Below are 13,036 nucleotides of genomic sequence, written 5' to 3'. Positions count from 1 at the left end.
TCTGGTTAGCACTATCCGTGTAAGAATGGGACGGAGAACAAATACTCGTATAATTTGTACGGAAATAACTTTCCGTGGGAGAGGGACGGCGCGATTGAAATGTCAGACTCGATGCACGCATAATGAGAAAACTGCCGTCTCTTTCTCGCAAGACGTCTTACAATCGTTTATTGTCATGTTACTGTCTCGTTTCGACAGCGAGATTGAGATGAAATCGCCGGCGGCGTTCTGCCCGTGTCCTCCCGATTGCTTGCTTTGCTATATCGGTCGGAGCCGCGCGCGCGACGGACGTTAGACTGCATTTTTTGCTTTTTTGTTATTTATCCTCTAAACTATCGCTACAAACAATCTACTGAAACAACCCCAGTGACTTTTGAATTCCAGTGCTTGTGTTTACAACTGAATTGTTTTATTCTTAATTCTTAAACAGTGACCAAAGGTTAATTAAGATATTATTGACAAGTGTACATGTGTTCTGTGCTGTATTTATTATTATGCGAATGGATTGCTACCGCCTTCGACATATATTGACATCTGATGACCTGACAAATCGAGATATCAATGTAAGTTTGTTCATTTACTCAATTAACCTAAATAATTACGACCATTATAATGATACACTATGCAAAACAAGTGATTAGAACGTATATAATTTATATAATTGCATAATATAATTAATAGGGACTTCTTTACGTAGTTTGAACTTTGGAAAGTTTGCCAAATGCTGAATTTGCATCATTAGCTGCGACATTTTCGAAATTCCCGTCGGGCTTTTGTAGTCGTCTTTTTGACTGCAGTGACACGTTTTGGGTTAAGCAAAAGCTTTCAACATGTGGTCCAAAGAAGTTTGTACCTGCTTCGGCCAAGGGCTGACTTTTTGTAAGTTAAAAACAAAGAGTCAGGCGACGGGGAGCCCGTCGCCGGCCGGTGTTGCAGTACAGTCACGTTTTTAGCATTTCCAGGAAATTACTGAGAATATTTAACACTGTTGCTTATTAAATGAGACGTTTATGTACATTTCTTATTTTAGTTATACTAACACAACTGTAAAATTGTCAAAAGGGCGACTATTTACTTATAATTATATAATAGAATTGTACTTACTATCTTTGCTCGTAAGTATCATAAAATAATCATATTATGTCCATAATCTAGTTGCGAAGTAATTAATATGCTTTTCAATTTCTCTATTTCCATTCCATTCAATATAAATCAACGGCATAAATGAAGTCTTATGTAGTTTACTATAATAATTGTATCATGTCTAAGTGCATTCAATTATAATGAATATGTAAATTAAAAGCTTACTGGTGCGGGGAACTACATTCATTTGCGGTTACATGCAAATCCAGTGGATGGTACTAGTTTTATACAGTTTTATTGTAGTCCCTTAGGACTAGCAACACTAAATAAAATGGTAACATACTATTGACCTTCTATTTTCATTTCTATACTTCAGATATATTGAACAAAATCATAATAAAATTGCAGTGTTTCTTGCATACGTTAGAAAATATTTTATAGTTAAAAAAATTAAAAGTCCTGTTAGAATCATTAATCTACAATACAGTACGTCTACTTAATTTTTTAATTTCATGTTTAATAATGTTTTACCTACTTTTTTATTTAAAATGGCGAACTAACCAAAAAAGATGGCGTATCATCTTTAAACCACGTGCCTATGTGTTTAGAGGCCTTTACCATGTTAATGAAAAGTAATTATTTTGGACTTTGAAGACAATACCGTCACTAAACGAAATTCTCTCTTTTCTTAAAAGTTGTTTTCCAAATTTTAACTTTTTCTTTTAGCGACGGTATCGATTTCAGTGTGTGATTTACATAACAAGAAAAAAAATACATTTTGAGTCGTACTATGTTATTTTTTCTCTATCAAAATTTAACTTTCATTGCGCCTATCAAAGGGATCAATATATCTTCAAATAAATATTAATACCTAAACATCCTTATCGCCTAGCAATCAATTTCCAATAACTTCGAATACCTCATTAATATAATGACCGTACATGAAGACATTAAACTTCGAGAGCGCCAATTTTCATAACGTCATAATAACTTTGCATTTCACGATCCTGGGCGAGGTTTCACGAAGTGCGGCCGAGCGCAGAGATCACGAAGACACGAACAGATAGAGTAATGATTTGTTTGTATCGCAAAATCGATGCCATAGACTCTCAATATCTTCAAAATACAGAAAATCCTAATTTTTTTAAATTTATTGAGGCTTTGGCTAAACCATCAGTCTAATAATAAATTATTAAAAGTACATACAGAGTTTTAAATGTAACAAAAACAGTAAACTATTTTCTATAAATAATAGACACACGCTTGGCCACAATCTTACCTGATTTAAGCGACGATGTGACCGACGATGGTACGCGTTTGCCTACAAAATGCCTATTTACTCTAGTCTTTGAATAGCCCCAAATTGTACTTTTTGGGAAACAGGTGCTGCGATTTTGAAAGTGTTTCATTCCTTAGACGTAAGCATCTTAAAGATATAGGTAAAGTAACATGAAGGTATAGCTAAACTAACTACTTCATTACGAAATATCATAAAAAAGAAATTAGACATTTGCAAGTTTTTTTTTTTTTTTTTTTTTTTTTTATACATGACAGGCAAATGACTCCACTCCACCTGATGTTAAGTGGAAAGTGGTATCCAAACGCGAAGGAACCTTATTAAAGTTACATTATTCTAAAGGTTTTTCAAATTAAAAAAATATTTGATAAAAACTTGTGTTTTAAAAGGTCCCGTACAGTACTGGGAATTGTTTTACGTTTGAAAATGTCTTGTTTTAATGAAACAAATAACATAAAATAGTAATTGAAAACAAAAACAAGGGAAGTAACTGATTTTTTATTCAAAATTTATGACATGTGAAACAAAATAATCAATAAAGAAACTTTTAAAACATTCGGATTAGAATCTGAAATAATCAGTCAATAAAAGAAGTCTACAACACTTCAGAAAACTCAAGCTCTTTTCAGTCAGAACTTTATAACTAAGAACAGCAAGTTATATACGTAAAACTTTAATAATTTCACATCATGATTATACTTACCATAGAACAATCTCCATCCGTTAATAAGTGTGTCAAATTGATTGTGCATGGTTCGACTAAACTTATTACCAGGTAATAATGCAATTATACGTTTTAATCACTACTTAGATGAAGCTTTACATGGGAATATACTACACTGTAATGGTAGTTACATATTACATCATTGTTTTGGTTTTCTGAATGACCTGCTACCTTTTTATCAGTAATATTATTTTAAATTGCAACTAAAAATTATAATTTTGAATAGTTCACTTCTAAATATTTGTTGTTTAACTGCATTGTGTTACATTTCTTCATTAACATTGTTTGTTACTTCATGATTCTTTTCTCTAAAATAACGTGAAGATTTGATGATTTAAATCGGAAACTTGCATTAATTTCAGTGTTTAATAATGAATAATTCTTCAACCTTTAAGATCTTCAAAATTTCGTATTATCTATATCTCTACAATGTAAAATAGTCTTTAACATTATCGATATAGCTTTAAATATAAACATGCACGTCTATATCGTTCATAAACTACACCGTGCTTTCTCGAATACACGACTGAGCGTCTAAACCATTTATTACTCTGTTACCTTTATCGTCGCTCGCGCAGGTCGTCGACTCGTAAGCGATTGGATCTCTCTATTGATCCTCGATCAGGTTGATTAAGCAATTACCAAAACTATGTTTTATTTTCAACTAGAATTTTTGACCTGCGGCGTTTTTTTGTATCGACATCTTTTGGAGATTGTAGGTTCATTTAAGTTAAAAGAAATTATTGATTTGCATTTTTATTACAAGATTTTAAATACAAGAGTTGGTCATAAGTTTAGCTATTCAAAGGGAAAATGTTGCCAGCCTTCTGGGCACGATGCCTCAGGGTAAAGGAAATTTTCGATTCATATACTTTCAAATAGTATATCATATTATATTTATATTGCAATTTTTATGTGCAATAATTTTGTATTATCAACAAGAGAAATATATTTATAAATAGCGCTACCAGGCGCCCGGATAAAGGCGGTCATAGTTTTTGTAATGTGCATTTTATATTTAACCTAGTATTATTTTGTTTCATTTCAATTGGTAGCCATTGCAATAAAAGATGATTGTTAATAAAGAAGACTGATTTTTTTCACTTCAACATTAAAATTTTTTTGACATTGAACATTTTTCGGTAAACGATCAAAAAAGCCTGGATTTACCTTAGAGAATGGAAAAGGTCTAAGGGATTTACATAAAAAAATCGTATTAACCGTACGATACAAAAACCGTAAAAAATATAGGGTGTGCGGTCTTCTTACACAAATGTCCGGCAAAAAAATAAATAAATTAGATACAATGTAGGTCAGTATTGAAAACTGTACTTTGACTGAATGAAATGTTTATGTACTCCATATTGACCTACGTACTGCAATACATAGCGTAGAAACTAAACTCTTCCGATAAACTTTTATGTAGTCAATCATTGACTTACAATTATATAGTCAATGTAAGGATGAAGAAATAAAAAATACTGGCTAGTAATGGCGGCAGTTCGGTTTTACGACCTGGAAATCCTATTTACAACTGTCTACTTATTGTTGTAACAATTGTTGTTCACAAATTATTTATCCAATTGTTTATCACAAATTATTTTGCAATATTGTTCACCTCTTACCGATTTAACCAACAAAAGTAGTGTAAGCAAAATATATAGATTAAAACCCATTTTTAACTCCGACTCATAAAGTTTATCTGCAAATAACTATTGTGATTGAAAATTGTATGAAAAACGTAAAAGATGCAACGCAACAATGTACCTATTTATAAAGAATAACAAAATATAACTTCCAAAATTTTTTATGTTGACCATCATGGTTTCTTTTCCTGTTAGATAGCACAGATGACAATCGCACTGTTAGGGCTTAGTTTTCATACAAATTCACAGGGTTGTTTATAAAATACTAAGAATCTCGCAACATTGTATGACCATAATAATAAACAACAAAATGACATTTTAAGTTTCTGTCGTATTATCTGACACTTTTTGGATCTACTTTTATTTTTCATTATCCTTTCAAACGTTGTCTCTGCCATACTTGTTGATTGGTTGAACTTTATATATATAATTAATTAAGAAATAATAAATAAACTACATTCAATTCAAGTGCAATGTCCATACGAAACATATACACGTAATAAAACCGTACACAAAAACAAGAAAAAGAAATAAAAATAATATTTTATTTTTGAAAATAAATTAACGTGAACATAGATTATCCCACTTACATTAGTTAATACATCACAATGGGAATCTAATATACACAGTTTTAAGTGAGTGTGTGTTGAACCATTTGAAAGCCATCTCGCCCACGTAACAAACATGCTTTAGTTTTCATTTCATTTTTTTAACAATTACTATAAACAGTGGTAGTAACAATACTGCAAAACCCTTTCCAGAGCTAACAGGCCAATCTCTAACCTAGATACAATAAATTACAATTTGTTATGATCTGTATTTGGTAATAACGATGACCTCCACCCCCGCTCCTGCGTTTTGCATCGGACAGGTGTAATTTACGCTAACGATTTCTTTTGTTACCGCACAGGGTTATCACCATTTAGATCTATTATTTTTTTGTATTTTTTATAAAATATGATTAATTATCAAAAGCCATGGAACAAAATTTGTTATTTATGATTGTGCGCGAGCAGCAGCACATATACTTTTTCATATACTTTATAGTTTCTTTTAAATTTTGTATTTCGTTTGATATTTTGTTTTTGTTCTCCAGTTGGAATTGTATAATTCTGGATAAAATACGTTCCTTGCGATCCCAAACGATTTTCAATTTCTTCCCCTTTCTCCCTCTATTTAAAACCCACTAGGCAAGTGGCCAACAATGATGTTAGTAATATAGCCCTGCCCTGTTTCAAACTTTTCCACTCATGGGTTCATTTCAACATCGTTTTAACAATTCCTTTGCCTCATATTTTTTTATTTTTATGTTTGCGCACATTTTTGTATGCAAATAAGAAATTACGGGTTGTACTAAAGTACACACATGATGTTCCAGGTGAGGTTTGCAATACTGGCAGCTGCGATTTTTATACCTTTGAGTGGGTAATTCTTGTTTTAAAGTCAGAAATTGAATGTATATTTAGTGTGCTTACTTGTGAATGCTTGTGGAATACATGGAGTACATCCTTATTCCAAATTTCTAAAACGAAAAAAAAAAATATTGAGACCACATTTCTGCCCTCGTTGTCATAACTAACGCTTCGGTAACTTTCGCGATATTGGCACCTAAAGTATTTTTTTCCTAATAAAAAAATGTCAATGACGTTGATTTTGCTTAACAATAAAACTGAAACTAAATAAGATATTAAGAAACTGCTTAGAGGGGGTTATAGATCTCGTTTTGCTGATTCTAAATACGTTAATAACTCAATTTCGCTAAAATTAGTTATGATAAGGAGGGCGGAGTTTGGTACAATTCCCTTACTTTAAATCTTTGCAATTGAGATGCACACTATTATTATGAATCACTATGTTACATCACCCCACCCACACCCCACATTATTTTCTACAATATATAGAATATAATGTATATAGAATATATAACGCTGTATTTGAGTGCGTTATTTTCATTGTTTGTTCGTAAACTATTGAGAATTTACAATAACAAATATTATTAAATAAGTTAAAATTAAAAATCTTAACGTGTTAGGAAAATTGCTTTAAAAACAAAAGTTAGAGAAGGTAAAAAATGACAAAAATTTTAACCATCTGGCAACATTGGTGAAGCTATATTTCGCATATGACTACGTTATTGTCTCAAAAATCGCGTTATATGTATGTCATTTAATTTCAACACGACAACGTGTCACTTTGAAATTATTTGGTAATAAACCCAATTTTTGAGATAATACTGTGTTAGTTGTCATGTGCGATGTAATTTGTTATGTGTCAACTTCTATATAACCTGCGACCTGCGGCGCGTAGTCGAGTTCAGATTACGGGGTCTGCTTATGCTCTTCGGTGGCACATCGGTTAGTACTAAGAGCGCTTGGTGAGGAGATTCCGAGTTCAATTCCCGATTTGGGCCAATTTAGGAAAATCGGAAAGTATATCTTACATTTTGAACAACTTTGAAATCTTGTTCTCGTAATAGAACCTCCGTATACTATCTACGTACGGTGGCGTGCGGACGCTTCCAGAGCTCGGAAATTATTATCTTCTAGATTCCTCCACCTGCAAATTTTCAGCCGAAACAAAGCAAGTCTCTTTCGGCAGTTATTCTTGACGAAAATAAACGCGTATACGGCAGGCATATTAAAAAATGGTGAAAAAATCTTTTGACCCCAAAGTGTGATTAAAGACTCTTAAAGACCCAAGCACTCGCAAAAGAAGATCGAAAAAAGCAGATCGAAGCAATTTTTTCTTCGGCCGCCATTTTGAATTTAGCATATTGATTTTTTTGACACAGGCATAATAATAATAACGCGCACACTCAATTAGCCCCGCACTAGTGAAACCCAGTGTCGCGGGTGCCATGGACACACATATAGACAACCACAAATTACACCCAAACTCACGAGAGAAATAAATGTGGACCATACAAATATTTCTCCCGGCCTGGGAATCGAACCTGGGACCTCTGCGTGACAGTCCAGCACGGTACCCTTTCGGCCACGGAGGCAATTTAGTATGGAGGTGGGCGTTTAAACGAAAAGCAATTTAAAAAGTCTGCTTTTTTGAAATAAGCGCATAATCACGCTTTTCATTTTAAGCGTAAGCATTGGTCTATGCGCTTTTTTCTAAATGACTTTTTAAGCGTCAAACTAAAAAGCGCGTGAGAAGCGCTTTTATAAGTACGCTTTTTAAACGTACGTTTTAAAGTTAAAAAAACAGGTTTTTCCATTTCAACGGTTAACAACTACAAAGTTAAACAACTTATTTTTGAATGCTTTTAAACACCAATGAACAAAATGTTAATATAAAAATGTTAAGTCATAAATAAAAATATAACTCGTTTTTTACAAAAAAACTTACTTATCATAAAACCTTTAGTGGTCTACTTTTGCTTTTTGCTATCAACACAACGTTGCAAACTTTTTTACGTAAAAGTCTATGCGCTTAAACGTTTTCTAAACGATTTTGTTAGCTTAAAACTAAAAAACATTTAAAAAAGCACGCTTCTTTTTAAAAAGCATAACGTTTAAACATTTAAAAAAATAAGCAGTTTTTCCCGTCTCTACACAGGCAGTTGACCACTGTTACCCTCTATGATATTCCTTCCAGCACCTTCTGACCTATCTCTAATAGTTTCCGTTCTAAGAGACTTTGAAATTTATATGGCGGCCATCTTGTTTATTTGATATTCGAACATTTTTTACATCCGGCGGAACTGCCCAGGGTGTACCTTATAAACGTGCACTAATATCCCCTTCATATAGTTAATGCAGGCCGTTGATCTATCTTTCATATTTTCCACATTCACGTCATCTTATATTTGAGTTTTGAATTATGAATAATTACGAAAAATAGCCATTGCACAGGAGGAGAAAAATTAGCGATATCATTTTAAGCTTTATTCTAAAATGTATATTTTATAATAAATGTATATTATATAATTCTGAATAAAAGATCCTTCTCACGGTCTTTCAGGCCCCATTTGCGTTACAGGCTTATAGCATAGGTAAATAAGCGTACCTTTTTCAAAATTTAAAATGTAACAAACATTTTCCAGTTACAAAAGACGTATAAGAACAATTTTGATTAAAATAGAGAATATCCCGATAGGATAAGCATCGTTCAATTTGCAAGCACATGTTCAACATTTAGCACGTTGTTTTTATTGTATTCATAATTTAATTAGTATAATTGCGTACTATAATATTTTCAAAGGATAAATAATATCGTTTCGTTCGTAGTTTGTTTATGAGCCATCTGCTGTATAATTAGACCAATTTTCCAGATGTACCTTTTATTATTTATTTCCGATTATTAATTAAAATGCACATCCGACGGAAACAGCGGATGGACCCTCAACGTATAAGATCGATTTTACTATGATCATTTTATGATAAAAAGAGGTAAATAATTTGCTTGTAAACTATTCATAGAACAATTTCAACAACGCGCCAAAATCTCAAGAATGTCACAGCACGCATTTAAAAAAAAATCTCGTTTAACATACTTATTCTGTGAAACGTGCAAGAACAGTATGACTCTTACATTTTTTTGTTTTTTATAATACAAAGTGACGGGATGAACAAGTCGTGCGCCTGGTGGCAAGCGACATGCCAGTCCATAACAGTTGCCGTACTACTTAGAGCTTTAAATCACAAAGATCACAGGGGCACTTCTACTTCGTCCGACACTCTGAGACATAAGTTGACATGTCCAATGTGCCTATAATTTCACCAGCACCCTTACCCTTCACAACCGGAACGCAGTGATGCTCACATTGCTGCTTGGTGGCAGAAATAGGTAAGGTGGCAATACTTCCTTGAACGAACTCTTTCACAAATTGCTCTAATACTAAATCGTTTATCTCTCGAATATTTTATGCGCTTGCTATCCTCTACGAACTCTTTTATAGGGAGCTCTACTGCGACTTAACTCACTGAGATATGTTCAAATATTTGTGATAATAACTCTTGCCTAATTGAAGCGTGTTTTTGTTTGGTTATCCCAACATCCGTCTGATATTATCTTTGTTCGCAATAGCTTTAAAAATAAATTGGGAATGAAAGTATTTTTCGTATCTGAATCGCGTCTATTTGTTTTTCCAAACAAACTAACGTTTCGGGCACTTTATGGATCCCACAGTCATGGCTGACTGAGATGGTAAAGTTATAAACCAATTATGTCTAATACCCTTTCCTGGACAGTAACGTTTACCGTAAAATTAAATATTAGAATATTATAGTATGGATCTCAAAAATACAACTACAGGCTTTACGTGTAGTTGTCGACTATTGCTTTGCCATTGAGAAGTATCAACATCGTGCTGACAAAGTTCAATGATTTATGACAAAGTTTATTTTATAGTACTGATTTTTTTCTCCTAGATTGTTACATAATGACTTAAGTAAGCTAAATTTTTACCTAAACAGCGTTTTTTATTGCAAATGATAGTTTAATCTATAGCGGACTATAATTTCCCCCCAAAATTACTTCAAATAGAAATTATAGCAAAAGCTATGTTTATCGTTAGCTCAACTGTTTTCTATATTTTAGTTTAACCGACAACAGAAGTAATATTAAAAAAATTATAACGTAAGCACTTATTATCGCAAGTGACATAGTACATCACTATTTCGTTGTTTACTAGAAATGAACAAAGTGGCAAAAAACGTGTTGCACCTTTTTGCATATTTTTAATCGCAAGTGTTGCCTTAATCGCCTGAAAGCCTCAAAAATCTTTAAATAGAGACGACAAAAATAAAATCCATTGTTTAAAAAAAAATTTTGCTGTTACACAATGGGTTAGGAAATTCAGTATTATGTATTAAAATTCAGTTATAATTATTATTATAATTCAGTTATATAATCTTATATTCATATGTAGAAATATTGAAAAAAAAACCTCTCCTGTAAAATTTGTTTTTGTCGCTTATAGTAAGTCGGCGGTAATGTCTCGATATTATAACACTTTTCCAATCGCGAAAACCTAAGAACTCTATATGTATTTACGAAATCTAGTCTCACAGCTGTAACGTATAACTTGCAAACTTTACAGCTCGCATCACCCGCGGGGTTCGAATCTCGGTGGTTTTATAACTCGGTTCACATAAAATAAAACGTTGGTGCAATTTCGCCGATATCGTTAAGTCGTTTAGTTATTTGGTCGGCTATCTAGAGAACTGGTTGGAGGTCAAGTGCGGTCACGGCCTTTGATGAAGACATTCGAAACGGAACAGAGGTGCTGAAGAGTGTCTTGTTAGAATTATAAATACGTTAATGGCTTTATTAGGATTCTGTTCAATATTATAGTAGTGACAATTTGTTGCATTTCGATAATGGGCCATATTGGAAGTCTTTATGATCGTTTTATAAGTCGTTAGTAGCATACTGGGAATACTTGACACGCCAACCAACCCGTGAACCCTTATCCAGTGGGTAGCAAAGCCCCCGTTTTACCACCCAGGGTACACTGTCAGGGCGGATGTTGGCGGGCATAGGCCAGCCGCCTTCCCCCTAAACATTTGTGGTGTATAGGATGAGAGGAAGGGTCTTCGTCTCCTTCCGCAACAATACATCCGCAGCGTGCAGAAGGAGGCCATCGCACTCCATGGCGGGCAGTACTTCCCTGGGCGATGATATATTATTCATACCTCTCCAAAAGCGTAATATTGTGAACCAGAAAAGAAAACATTACTCCGATTGTGTCTCGGTTTCCGTTAGAACATCATTTACTCAAAGATTTTAGCGATTCGGAAAAAAAAATGAAATACCATTATTATATTATATACTATGTTCGTATAACTGTCAATCGCTTGTTGTTATAGCAAATTAACATGAATTGATAAATTGAAAATAAATTACTTCTGATCTATTATTTTGTTTGTTCAAACAAATCGACGTTTCTGGCCCTTTAAACAGGTCCCATGGTCACGGTTGACTGAGATGGTAAAGTCGTCAACCGTATTATATTATCAACCACTATTAAATATTAATTAATTAACTTGTTTACCATCTCAGTGACCAAGGGATCTGTATGCCCCGAAACGCTGATATGTTTGAAAAACAAAATGGTGATTTACATTCCAAGAATGCATGACCCAGAACATAAGTCACCCTGAGATATAAGTTGACAAATCTCATGTGCCTGTAATTTTACCACCTTTGGATCGTTTGCGCACTTCACCCGGGTCGTATCCGACTCGTATAGTCTCGGTTTCGGAACAAATACGAATCGGATGTAGTGCACAAACGCGTTTACCCTTCAAATTTGGATCGGAGTAATGCTCACACACTGCGTGGCGGCAGAAATAGACAAGGACTAAACATTTACAAATGTACGATCTTTGTACTAATAATTATAACTAACTAGCGGAGTAATTTCACGTAAAAATAATTAAATATCTATTCAATAAAAATTTAAATACAATGAATAGCGACATCTCTAGCCGGGGCTGGTAGCTGTAAAGGTATCTAACTGGGTGACAATATGTCATAGATTTCTCATAGATGGCGCTACGGCTAAAAAGTCGTAAAAAACCAAGTACAAAGACGCAATACGACGCAAGCACATAGAAAAATTCGTGAGGTCCGCTGGTTCGTCCTGTGGCTTAGTTGGCATAGTGTGTGCCACGGTTTGCTAGAAGACGTCGGTACGAATCCGGCCGGATCGAGCGAATTTTTTCTGAGTGTTCAATCTTTGTATTAATAATTATATCAAATTTACGTAAGTTACAAATTCAAGTCGTAAGTACGTGACGCCACATGGATTCGAACCGTGATCTCTCAATTGTTCTCGCACAGAGCTATCATTTTTTTCCCACCTATATAACACAAAATCTTATAGTTAACTTATGAGTCCATAACTAAAGTCCAGTGATATATTATATTACTGCAAGTAACGATGTTTCTCCCATAGGAATCATCAATTATAACCTCAACGTGTATTGTGGTTCCATCAATTATTTTATACTATTACTTCCAGTATAGTTAGACCTCTGTTTTTGTTGTAGTATCTTTTGATGTTTGAGAAAGTTCATCATGTTAAACATGACTGAGTTCGAATTCAACTGGTCAAATGTTTTATGTTATTGACCAACGTTTCATTGCGGTATGACAAAAGGATTCTTAACAACTTTCTTAAATTAACGGTGTGGTGAGAATTATATAAAGATTTTTTGTTATATTTGTTTTCATAGTATTTTGGGGTCGTAAGGGATTTTGGGATGCAAGGTACAAACAGATTTATTAACTAAAAATAACGGATAACTCACGCATTTAAGTGGAATTTTT

At 33.6% G+C, this 13,036-nt stretch overlaps 1 protein-coding gene across 3 annotated transcripts in view; it reads left to right on the top strand.

Moving 5' to 3' along the window:
• Window positions 1–274: 274 nt before the first annotated feature.
• LOC113228149 (transcriptional activator cubitus interruptus) overlaps window positions 275–13,036 on the top strand; it is a 179,992-nt gene continuing 167,230 nt past the window's right edge. For all 3 annotated transcript variants that reach the window (XM_026461359.1, XM_026461358.1, XM_026461357.1), the window contains exon 1: window positions 275–563. The gene's annotated coding sequence lies outside the window, so the exon portion shown is untranslated. The remainder of the gene's footprint in view (window positions 564–13,036) is intronic.

This window comes from Hyposmocoma kahamanoa, unplaced genomic scaffold (genome assembly GCF_003589595.1).
Source record: "Hyposmocoma kahamanoa isolate Upper Pololo Valley unplaced genomic scaffold, ASM358959v1 224, whole genome shotgun sequence".
Taxonomy (NCBI): Eukaryota; Metazoa; Arthropoda; class Insecta; order Lepidoptera; family Cosmopterigidae; genus Hyposmocoma; species Hyposmocoma kahamanoa.
Note: the sequence above shows the minus strand (reverse complement) of the source record. Positions and strands in the feature narration are given on the sequence as shown.